The sequence below is a fragment of the Pleurodeles waltl genome, chromosome 1_2 (assembly GCF_031143425.1).
Source record: "Pleurodeles waltl isolate 20211129_DDA chromosome 1_2, aPleWal1.hap1.20221129, whole genome shotgun sequence".
Taxonomy (NCBI): domain Eukaryota; kingdom Metazoa; phylum Chordata; class Amphibia; order Caudata; family Salamandridae; genus Pleurodeles; species Pleurodeles waltl.
The window spans coordinates 1036849755-1036862071 of record NC_090437.1 but is presented as its reverse complement, the minus strand read 5'-3'; positions in this window follow the sequence as shown (position 1 = coordinate 1036862071).

The following is a 12317-nucleotide window of genomic DNA, read 5'->3' as shown; positions in this document are numbered from 1 at the left end:
GAGGCGGCATCCCTGTGGGTTGGCGGATGGGTGACATCAGGTCTGGCTCCAGCTGGGCACACAGTTCCTGTATAGTGGCAGTGTTGAGTCTGTAGGTGAGTATGACATGTCGTTCTTCCATTGTCGACAGGTCCACCAGCGGTCTGTACACGGGAACATTCCTCCGTCTCCTGGCAAGTCCCAGCGGACGGTGCCTAGGAAGGACAACATAGAGCACAGAGTCAATCAACCCACAGGTAAGTTCCCACAGCCTGTACAGTACACAAATCTCTCTGGATTGAATGGCTTGTGTGAGTGACGATGTAAGGCCTAGCCATGTGTGACGCAGTAGGAATTAAGCCATGTGGGCCCTTGAAATGGCGGCTGCCTGACCTGTGAAGTGTGACAATGTGAAGTGAGGTCATTGCGCTGGCGTGGCACGCCGTGGCGGTAGGCGGTCGGAGACCGCGGCGCAAAGCAGCATTGGTTAACATTGAACCCCATGGGTTTCAGGAGCCAATGACGATGTGTGCCGGCGGTCGCGGTACGCACCGCCGCGGGCGTGACCGCCATTTTCTCTCTGCTTAATCACACGAGACCTGAGCATCAACAGGAGAGGACCTATACTGCAAGTGCTGCTGTGACCTCGGTCTGGAAGTGACAATGGCTGCTGCGACTGGGGAAAGGGCCCCCGCCTTCAGTTCCAAAGAGTTGGAGAAGCTCGTGGATGGGGTCCTCCCCCAGTATGCTCTACTCTACGGTCCTCCAGACCAACAGGTGAGTACACGGGGGCCAATGCATAGTAGGCAATGCCTGTGATGAGTGGGGTGGATGTACGATGGAGGGGAGGGGAGCGAATTACGAATGCATGGCACGACAGATGAGAGCATGTGCCACATGGCAAGTTTGGGGAGGGGGGGCCACTCACATCGAGCATGCAGAAAAGTGATGATGTTTCTTTTCCCCCCCTGTACATGTCACATAGGTCAGCGCCCATCAGAAGATCGATATTTGGCGTGCCATCGCCAAGGACGTCCGGGCCCTGGGGGTCCACAACAGACGGGGCACCCACTGCCGCAAGAGGTGGGAGGACATCCGCCGCAGGAGCAGGAAGACCGCCGAGGCTCTGCTGGGGATGGCCTCCCAACCTAGGAGGGGTGCCAGTCGTACCTTGACCCCCCTGATGTCCCGGATCCTGGCGGTGGCCTACCCCGATTTAGATGGGCGCTTGAGGACATCACAGCAGACACAAGGGGGTGAGTACCAGCACATTCAGCTATATTTGTGCGCAGTGGAGGTGCCTGGGTGGGGGAGGAGGGCTGTGGGTATCCCTAGGCCAGGGCGATTTCTGTAGGCTAGGCCCCTCCGTGAGGTATGGTCCTGTGCCCCCGCCCCCCATCTCTGTAGGGTGCCTAGTAACGCTATTCATGGACCTGAGTATTCTGTGTGGGCAGTTGTTGCCCACAGGCTTGTAGGGCATGTCCCAGTGAATGAGTAGTGTACCCCAAGTGCGCAGCGTAGTGCAGGGGGCTTCTGTGTCTGTCCTCTCCGCCAACGGTGTCCCCAATGCATGCACTCAACTTGTCTTTATTTCTCCATCCCCCCCCCAATTTTCTTTGTTTTTCTGTGAATGTGTGCATTGGCACCATCAGGCTGAGGAGAAGTGGCATCGGCGCAAGAGGGAGCTGCATCTCACATGGCCCCGGAGGGCCATGCAACGGACTCCGACATGACCAGTGAGATGGAGGGCGAGGGGGGCTTCACCGCGGGGACCCGTGCAGACGTCAGTGACACCGACACGTCCTCGGATGGGAGCTCCCTTGCGGTGGCGGCAACATCCGTGCCCACCGAAACTACAGGTACAGCCGCCACCCAGCGCACCAGCTCTGCCCTCCCAGCAGCCCCTCGGCCTTCGCCCGTGCCCGCACGGCCAGGAAGGCGGGCATCTCCTTCGCCCCAGGCACCTCAGGCCCTGCCCCAGTCACCCCTGCTGCCCTCAGTGAGGAGGTCATTGACCTCCTGAGGACCATCATTGTTGGGCAGTCTACCCTTTTGAATGCCATCCAGGGTGTGGAGAGGGAGGTGCATCAAAGCAATGCATACCTGGAGGGCCTTCATTCGGGTCAGGCTGCCCAGCAGCGATCGTTCAACGCTCTGGCCTCAGCACTGACGGCAGCGATTGTCCCTGTCTCCAGCCTCCCTCTTCTAACTCCCTCCACCCAGTCCCACTCCCCTGTTCCTCTGCCTATCCCATCCACACCTACAGACCAGCCTGCACACACCTCAACACCCAAGGGAAGCTCATCCAGACATAAGCACCACAGAACACACAAGCATTCACACAAGCAACATACAGATGCAGACATGCCAACAGCCACTACCTCCTCTGTGTCCCCCACCTCCTCGTCTCCCTCCCCCTCCCTGTGACGTCTACACTCACACCTGCATGCACACCACCATCAGCCAGTACACCCATCACCAGCACACCCTCCAGCCCAGTCCGCACACGTACAGTCACCACCCCCACTGCCATGTACACGTCCCCTGTGTCCTCTTCCAGTGTGTCTGTCACCCCCGCTTCCAACCCACACAAACGCAGGCAGGCACCCAACCAACAGCCAGCCACCTCACGTCAGCCTCCAGCCCAAGCACCTGCACCCAAAGACACCAGACTTGACTCTCCTACAACCACATCCTCTTCCTCCACTCCAATATCCACTCCAGCTACCCTTCCCATTGCTCCTAAAAAACTATTCCTCTCTAAAGTGAACATCTTTTCCTCACCTGACCCACCCCCTCCATCTCGTAAGAGTTCCAAAAACACCTCAGCCACCACCAGCCCAGCACCTCCCAAGAACGTCGTGCCTGGTTTTTGGAGTCCGCCCTTTCCTTGGACAAGGACATCGGCCAGCAGCAAAGGCACAGCCAGCCCCCCCCCCTGGGAAGAGGAGCAAAAAACTGAAGGGCAGGCGTGAGAGGCCTGATACGCCTGCCCCCAAGGAGGGTAGCCTTGCACCGTCACCTGCCACATCGGGTAAGGGAGCCAAGGGCCACGGAGAGTCTGCCAAGGAGGGCAAGGGCAGCAAAGCGCCGAAGGCAGGGAGCAGCCGACCTGGCCATGAGGGCCCCACCAGCCCCATTCCGGGGGTATCGGAGGAGACCCAGGGCCCCAGGACTCCATCACAGGAGGGCCCCGCAACGGAAAGGTCCAATGCTGACTGAGCGGGAAGTATTGGCCAGGTGTGGTTCACTCAAAACACAAGACAGGCACCGCTGAACAGGGCCCCGCCGTGAGAAGCACCGCTGAACAGGGCCCGCCATGAGAAGCACCGCTGAACAGGGCCCCGCCGTGAGAAGCACCGCTGAACAGGGCCCCGCTGTGAGAAGCACCGCTGAACAGGGCCCCACCAAGACAGGCACCGCTGAACAGGGCCCCGCCGTGAGAAGCACCGCTGAACAGGGCCCTGCCGTGAGAAGCACCGCTGAACAGGGCCCCGCCGTGAGAAGCACCGCTGAACAGGGCCCTCCTGTCAAGCACCGCTCCGCTGGGCCCTCCTGTCAAGCACCGCTGAACAGGGCCCTCCTGTCAAGCACCGCTCTGCTGGGCCCTCCTGTCAAGCACCGCTCCGCTGGGCCCTCCTGTCAAGCACCGCTGAACAGGGCCCTCCTGTCAAGCACCGCTCCGCTGGGCCCTCCTGTCAAGCACCGCTGAACTGGGCCCTCCTGTCAAGCACCGCTCCGCTGGGCCCTCCTGTCAAGCACCGCTGGCCCATTGGCATGCCCGGTTCTGTGTCGGGCAGGGCTTCACGAGGCACTCTGCCCACCATGCCTCCTCCATGACCAGTGGACTCTGTAATCCACCTGATGGACTGTGGCTTTGCACTCCCCAGGATGGCACAGTGGGCAATCCACCCACTGTAGAGACTTGAGAGACTGTGGCTTTGCACTCCCCAGGATGGCACAGTGGGCATGGAGGCCCTTTGTGGATCTGGCGTCGTGGACTCATGTGGCTGAGGTGCCCCCCCTTCCCTTCCCCCTGAGGTGCCAGTATTTTAATATTGTGATGCCCCAGCAGTGTTCTCTCCAATGGACTCGATCTCGTGTGTGGGCTTTGCCCATGTGTTGCTGCACATTGGCCCACGGACATTTGAACTTTACAAAAATGTGCCGGACTTTTGCTACTTGTATATATATAGTTCTAGATGTGTAATAATTCTGTATATATTGCTAAGTTCGCTATACTTCATTATTGCTATAATATAGTTCTATTTTTACAATCATTGCCTTTTGTCTTTGCATTTTTGTTTTGGAGGTTTGGGGGTGTCACTCTGACTTTTTAATCTGCATTGGTGTGTAGGTATTTCGGTGGGGGTGAGGGTGGGGGTGGGTGGGTGGCGTATGTGTGTGCCCGTAACCTTTCCTCCTCCCCCCTCCCCTGTGTCGTAGGTGCAGTACTCACCGTTGTCGTCTGCGGCGACCTTTGTGATCCTGGAAGATGAGCAGGAAGGCAATGGCTGGGAGGATGTGGAGTTCCGGTTCCATGCTGTTCCGATTCCGCGTGGAGTGTGTCGAGGTGAGCGTTTTCCATTGGAAATGTCTGTTTCCGCCGTGTTTTTATCGGCGGGGCTCCCGCCCCGGAAAAGGTGGCGGATTGGTGAGTCGTGATAGGGTGGGCGGTACATTGTCTGCCGCCTGGCTGTTGGCGGTGACCGCCGCGCTGTTTGTTTGTGCCGCCGTGGCGGTCGGAGTGTTAAAGCGCCGGCCTGTGTTGGCGGTTCCCGCCAGGGTCAGAATTCAATTTTTTGGACCGCCAGCCTGTTGGCGGGTTGGCCGCCGCTTTAACACTGACCGCCAGGGTCAGAATGACCCCCAGAGTGTTGAGTAGGGGGCAGTACAACTGGGATACCTAGTGGTCATGCATGATCTCCTGTCCTAGTAGCACCTCTATACTGCTCCTTGTTTCTCTGTACATCAGATTTTTTTTTTGGCATCAGTAGAATATTTTTGTTAAAACATGGAATATGTAGTGATAGTATGTATATTCTATCCATCTGCTTTTTCAAGATCTGACCAGTGGCATGCTGATTTGTGCACAATGGAACTTTATTTACTTGGCACTTAATGTAGTCACTTAATGAAATACTGTTGCACTTAAGTGATTCTGCTTGTATTTGGAGGCATGCCATAGTCCAGCACTTGAAGTCAACTAGACGAGACTTATTTTGGTGGAAAAGATGAAGTGTTCTGTTTACATCTTGCATCAGGACTTTGTGGTAACATGTATAACAATACTTAGATTTTTATAATGATTAATTTTCCCTCTATGATTATCACTGTCTTTCTATGTAATCCATGTAAGTGATGATAAAAACTTAATAAAAAAATATATAAAAAAAGCAACTCTCATTGTTAAGTGTTTCTGAAAACTCCTCATCACTTAAATCAACTGAGGGAAATTGTGTCACTAACTGATTTACATTTGCATTTGTTCTCTGATTCATGTTTTTCTGAGGAACAATCACTTGCTGCTGTGTCATCGGGGCTTGAATCTGTTGGGGAACCGGCATCTATTGGGGGACATGCTTCTGCTGTTATCCTGAAGGAACAGCTACATTTTGGACTCAGGTTTTTGGATTCTCTGAATTTGAAATTGATCATTACCAACAGTCTGAGCAACACCACCATTCTGCACCAAATTATTCTCATTACTATACGGACACACCCGTCTCCATTGTCCGAAGTTGTCACATGCATGACATGGCTGTATTTTCTTCATTGAATGCACATTAATCACATTACCACTCTGATCTATCTGAATACCGTGAGCCTGCTGTTGCACACCTTGCATTCCACTAATGTTCACCATCATCTTCAGGCTCTGATTTTCTGTCTGAGGAGATTTTATTTTCATCACCATCATATTTTCTTTTAACTTTTTCTGCTTCTATTCAATGCCGTCACTTCAGTACCTTCTATACCACAGTCCTTTATCAATTGGCTTATTCTATCAACAAATCAAATGCTGCTGAATCATTGTGCTGACCTCAGGATTCAATCCTTGCACAAACTCAAACACAAATGACTCATGTCTTTTGGCTCAGTAGTTTGAAAACCACTATGCTTGCAACAATGTCTCATAATCCGCACAAATCGACTCCTTTGTTTCCTGTGCTGTCCTGTCACTATTTTGCCAATCAACATCTTTTGGGGAAACTTTGTTTTTCAGAAATTCAATGACCTTGTATTGCCCTTTTATCACCTCTTCAGATGGCGCGACTGTTACTAGATCTCTCGGTGGTTCAACACTTTGCTTGCACTCAACCCACAAATCAAATGGAACCACAATGTCAAACAATGTGTTCAAATCTTTCCACAGGCATTTTGAAAGCTTCACAAACCAGTATGTCTGCTTGTGCCACTCCACTGGCTTCTATCTCAATCTTGGGTAATCATTTATGAATGACAGTATGTCACTTCTCACTTGTGCTCCAAATGACAGGTACATAACCTCCACCTAGACTCTCTCTCATATGCATCATTTTTACATTATCATGAGCTTTATTTGCTCCAGTCGGAGACAAATTCTACTTTTGTTCCTTTTGATCTCTTATCTTTGCCCGTCTGCCTTCCTATTTATCTAATGCACCTCATATTTGCATTTATGTGATTATTTACTTAATGTGCATTCTCATTCCAGGTCACCTTATGTATGCAATGTCTTTGGTACTAAATTCTAATCTGTATCTTCTTCTTAAGGGCTTAGATTTTACTAAATCTACTTCATATTTCTTGGCCAATTCTGCTAACTTCTCGTAAGCCAGTCCTGCACGTTGTGTAACATCTTTGCATGTGGATCACAATTTGTCCTGTGTGTATGTTTCCATTCGCTCCATCTCAAGCATTACCATAATTAATGCATTTAATTCTAATTTTAATCTGGTCACATTCACTGTTCTGTCCTTTTCCGGTGTCTGTTGCTCCTTTTGGGCTCAGATTGTCTAACAACTCGGTTAACTGCTGTCTTGAAAATCGTTGCAAACGAATATTATCTCTCAATTGTATATTTTGCAGGTTACATAATGTACACTTTTAATCTGATCTGGAGTGGGCATGTAAGAAAGGGGTCCCCTGAGGACATGTTGCATCGAAAACTGGTCAGTTTTGATTTAACATGTGGTTTGGTTCTGCAAATCATGTAGGGGTCAAAGTTGGAACACAAGAAGCTATTCTTTCCGTCTCTGAATTGTTTGAACATGCCAACATCTTCATACTAATTGGTGACATCCTCCCTGCAGATACTAGGGTTTTGGGGATTGCTGAAAAATTGATGGGCTGGGCATTACTTCCAGGGTTGCCTTAAGCACACAATGGAGCAACAAGAACTATAGTCACAGGAATTGTTAATTCATCAAGTGATCCCATAGGACCCCTCTGATTCTGTGGAATGGTTTTGACCTGTTAAAACAGTACTAAAAGCTTGTCCTGTTTGACTCAGGGTAACTTTTGACACTATCTACACTGTTGTATACATAGGCGTAGTCTGATTCTGTTTAAAATTCAGCAACGTTGTAGTCACATTAGACCCCATGCAATTCACATGAGGACTTGACACTACCTGATTCATAATTGGGTTTGTAATGTATTGTGCTGTATTTACAGTCCAAATTGGTTGATAAACAATGGGCAATAGTGGCACTGAATTTGCAGGTGTACATGGAACTATCTGAATCGAGCTCTGTGTAATCTATGTAACTGGAGCAGTTTGCAAATGTAGGGCTACATTCTGTATTGCTTCCTCAACTGAATGATGTAGTGGGGGGCCATTAAAAATGGGGTTTCTGTCTGGCAGTCAGTTAGCCCTCTGTCCAAGCAGGGACCCTCACTCTAGTCAGGGCAATGGAGATAAACACTTAGAGAACCCCTGCTCATCCCCTTGGTAGCTTGGCACAAGCAGTCAAGCTTATCTCAGATCCATTCAGGTTCACAATGATTTTGACACCCAGCAATGATCCAGCCGCACAGTGATGGAAAAATCATGCAGTGAGGGGTTGCGTCAGTTTCAGCAGCCGCAAGCGGGTGATGCATCATTTCTCCAGCTGCAATGCAGGTGATGTGTCAGTTCCCAGCCGCAATGCTGGTGGTGCGTCGATTTCAGCTGTGAAGCAGGAAGCTCAGCGCTTTTACAGCCGCATTGCAGGTGGTGCATTAAAATCTTTCCTGCAAGGCTTCCTGAGAGTGGATTTCTGTCCTTGTTCTACCAGCTTCACCTTTCAAGTGCCCAAGAACTGTATAGGGCACTACTTGGCAGAGCAGGAGTCTCAGCAGAGAGTCCAGGTGCTGGCACAGGAAGCCTTTGATGGCCCTAAGACTTCAAACAAGAGGCAAGCTCAGTACAAGCCCTTGGAGAATCTTAACAAGAGGGAATATACCAAAAAGTCCAGTCTTTGTCATCTTTCAGGCAGAAGCAGCAACTTCAGTCCAACCCAGCAAAGCACAGTCACAGGCAAAGGGGCAGTACTCTTCTCCTTGGCAAAGGTTCCTCTTGAGTCCAGAAGTAATCTGAAAATCTGGGGTTTTGGGCCCACTACTTATACCCCTTTTTGCCTTAGAAGTAGGCAAACCTCAAAAGAAAGTTTCTGGTGTTCGCAAGATACTGCCTTGCCCAGGCCCGGTTCCAGAGGAACACCAAGGGATTAGAGAATACATTGTGTGAGTGCAGGCACAGCCCATTCAGGTGTAAGTTGCCCATCGGGATATTGCAGGCTACACCCCAGCTACCTTTGTGTCACTGTCTATTGGAGATTGACAAACAGCCCAACTGTCAGTCTGATGCAGACATGGAATATACACGCAGGCAGAGACACAGAATGGTTTAAGCGAGAAAAAGCCACCTTCTAAAAGTGGCATTTTCAAACTGACAATTTAAAAACCAACTTTAAAAAAAAAAACTTTACCAAAAGATGTATTTTTAAATTGTGAGTTCAGAGACCCCAAACTCCAGATCTCTATCTGCTCCAAAGGGAAACTGCACTTAACAGATAATTAAAGGCAGCTCCCATGTTAACCTATGTGAGAGATATGCCTTGCAACAGTAAAAACCACATTTGGCAGTATTTCACTGTTACATTTAAAACACATCAGTGCATGTCCCACCTTTAACATACCCTGCACCCTGCCAATGTGGCTACCTAGGGCCTACCTTGGGAAAGTTTGGACCTGGCAAGTGAATACACTTGCCAGATCGAATTGGCAGGTTAAATTGATCACACAGACACTGCAGTGGCAGGTCTGAGCCATGTTAACAGGTCTAATCATGTGGGTGGTATAACCAGGGCTGCAGGCCCACTAGTAGCATTTGACTTACAGGCCCTAGGCACCTCTAGTGTACTTTACTAGGAACTCATTAGTAAATGAGGAATGCCAATCAGGGATAAACCAATCACCAATACAATTTACCCAGAGAGCATATGCACTTTAGCACTGGTTGGCAATCATTTGTGTCATCCGTGTGAATCCAAACAGTCACTTACAATTTTATGCCAATTGCAACAATTCAAATTCTTCCCAGGGTATACAATGGGCTTGTCTTCATCCCCTATGAATCCGCATGTCAGTTGAATGGATTTCATGTTAAGTCCAAAAGCCTAAATGTTCGGGAACCCAGGTCATTTAACCAGAAATCTCTGTGTAACTGAACAAAGAACTTATTGCTTTTCGTGAGAATGAAACCGAATCGAAAAATTATCGTTAGGAAGAACAAACATTCATCACTTTTACATGACTGCACATACAAGTTTTGCAGGCCTAGTTATGCTAACTCGAGAAATATGGATGCATTAATATACTCGTTGATAAAACACACATAATATGCAAACTTGTAAATTCAGCATTAATAATAGACGATCAGAATAAGTAGAACATTTCATTGTAAACTGTCGACTTTGTTAATGCTTCACATTAGGTATGACAGAAAAGTGCATTTATTGTCATGCGCATTTTATTTAAACTCAGAAATCACACATTAGCCCTTAAGATTACAACTTTTGTTGAATACTAGCAGTTCGTCTAGTGCTTCAAATATACCTTGACAGCATTTAAATCTTGTTAGCACATTGCTAAATCCGGCAGGCACAATTGTAACCACCAAAAACAAAAACATGAGCTCTTTCAAAATATGTGCCAATGCAGCTTTTTATGTTAAGCTTTTAAACGTAAAGCATAAAATGCCACCTTCTGTTGACGTCTGCGACACTAAAAGCATTACTAAAATTTACGCTCCAGTGATGTGCTGCTTTTGTTTGGGTTTGTTGACCATTTGGAAATTTTGCGAATGAGTCAACATCATACAATTCGTTATAATTGGGGAAGGAATGACACAGCCTTAACCTAATAAAAATATTTTCCGATGTTTGTTGTTTGATTTAATGGCACTGAGCTGGTAGGCTTACTTCACTGTTTATGATTAGGGTTACTGGCACCTTAAAATGTTTCTAACTTGACATGTGTGTACTAGTGACTGCATTATACGCTAACAGTCAGGATGGATCAGTTTCAGTTTGATGGGGGCAGATAGCTGTTTGTACCAGAGATGCATTTGTTTGCTTCGTACATGTCAACAATTAGAAACAGGAAAGAAGGAGGCATTGATAAAAAAAGAAAAACAATGATTGGAATTTATTTTTCCTAAATTATTGCATTATTACATTGAGGTGGAGACAGTTTGTGGCAGGAGAATGCTAAAATAAAGCAGTTTTAGACTTAAAAAACAAGTGTTTCCTCCCTAAAACAGTTGTATTGACATGTGTTGCATTAACCCACAGGCATATCAGAACACACTTGCATGACTTAGGTCATTCTTAGGGTTTCGCTATCCATGAGCATGCAGGGAAAATGTCTTCAGAGTCTCTGTATGATAATATGTGTTCCTTCTAGTTAGAGTCGCTTGTCCCACCTTCACCTACAGACAGTTTGAGAGTCCTTCTTAGTATTCTGTGTCCGTCTCTTGGTCTAACAGGGGAATCACAAGCAGATATGGTCAGCAGCATGGCAGTCCAGTAGTAGCAGGACTTTAGGCTGACTCCTAGTTTTGAAGATATGGTCAGCGCACAGCTCAAGTTCAGGAAGCACCACAGCATGGTCCATATAGGTCTTTCGAGAGTTGGGGTGCTGCTACAGCCTATATTTCCTGTTCCCAACAACTGGGCAGCAGCTTCCTGCTCATTAGTGTTAGTCCATAACCTCTAGGTCCCACGTCCTAATACCAGTTATTACGTGTGAGAGATAGTTACCCTCAACTAGGAAAAACAACTAAGAAAATGCTGTGAACCAAGTCTCACACCATAAAAGGATTTTGCGTAACAACTATGTTCCTGATTTGTTGTTTTCTACTTCTGACCCAGACAGGAAACGTGATAACTAAAGTCCCACTTCTGCCTGTCCTCCGTTGGTCTTGGGACAAGGGGGGAGGCACAAAAGGACTTCAATATTTGAGATGTGAATCCCTGATTAGTTTGGATTGTAGGAAAATTGAGAAGTTAGTGTGTTTTTTCACAGAGATCCAGGAGGCATGGCAAGTTTAAAAGGAACAAATACTTACATGTAGTAAGTGCCAATTGTGTGATTTTTTTTTCTCTTTGTTGTCATGCTTCCTCCAGACTCCAGTCAGTGTGTAAGGATGTAAGTAGCATTTCTGCAGCATGCATGCACACTTGATGACAGGTGTCCTGTTCATGCAAAGTTTTTCGGTTCTACATAGCATAAGGTTTTCTGTTTAAATGATTGCTGGCTGCTAGTCTGCCTTTGTGGTAATAATTTTCAGTACTGTGATTTCAAAAGTTCTTTTTTCTGGAAGGTTGTGGCTGTGGGAGTTTCCTCCGGGTTTTACCCTTACTGGATCAGGCATGGATAAACATTCAAGGATGCACCACCACCTTGAGTCTTCCCCTTCCACACCTAGATCCCCTTCTTCTGCATGAAAACAGAGAAAGGAGTTTGAACATAAAGGGCTAAAAAAAAGTTAGCACTGAAACTGTAGCTGTATCAAGGAAAAACATCTGACTTGAATGAAGAATCTGAAACCCTTCCATAGTAGCAGAAAGTAAAATGTAAAGATGTACTATGAGGGATTTGGCTTCATGTTCAGCAAAATATGGGTTTTCTAACACCAGGGGTGAGGGTCTGGGTTACTTCTATAAAGATTTGTTGAGTCAACTTCAGAGGTCTCCTCAGGTGAATCTACTGAGCTGCCCTCCTGTTATGGACATTATCCAAAGAAAGTGGCTAGATCTTGCGAAAACGAATCCATCCAGGTTCATATAAATGTTCCTAGTACATTGACA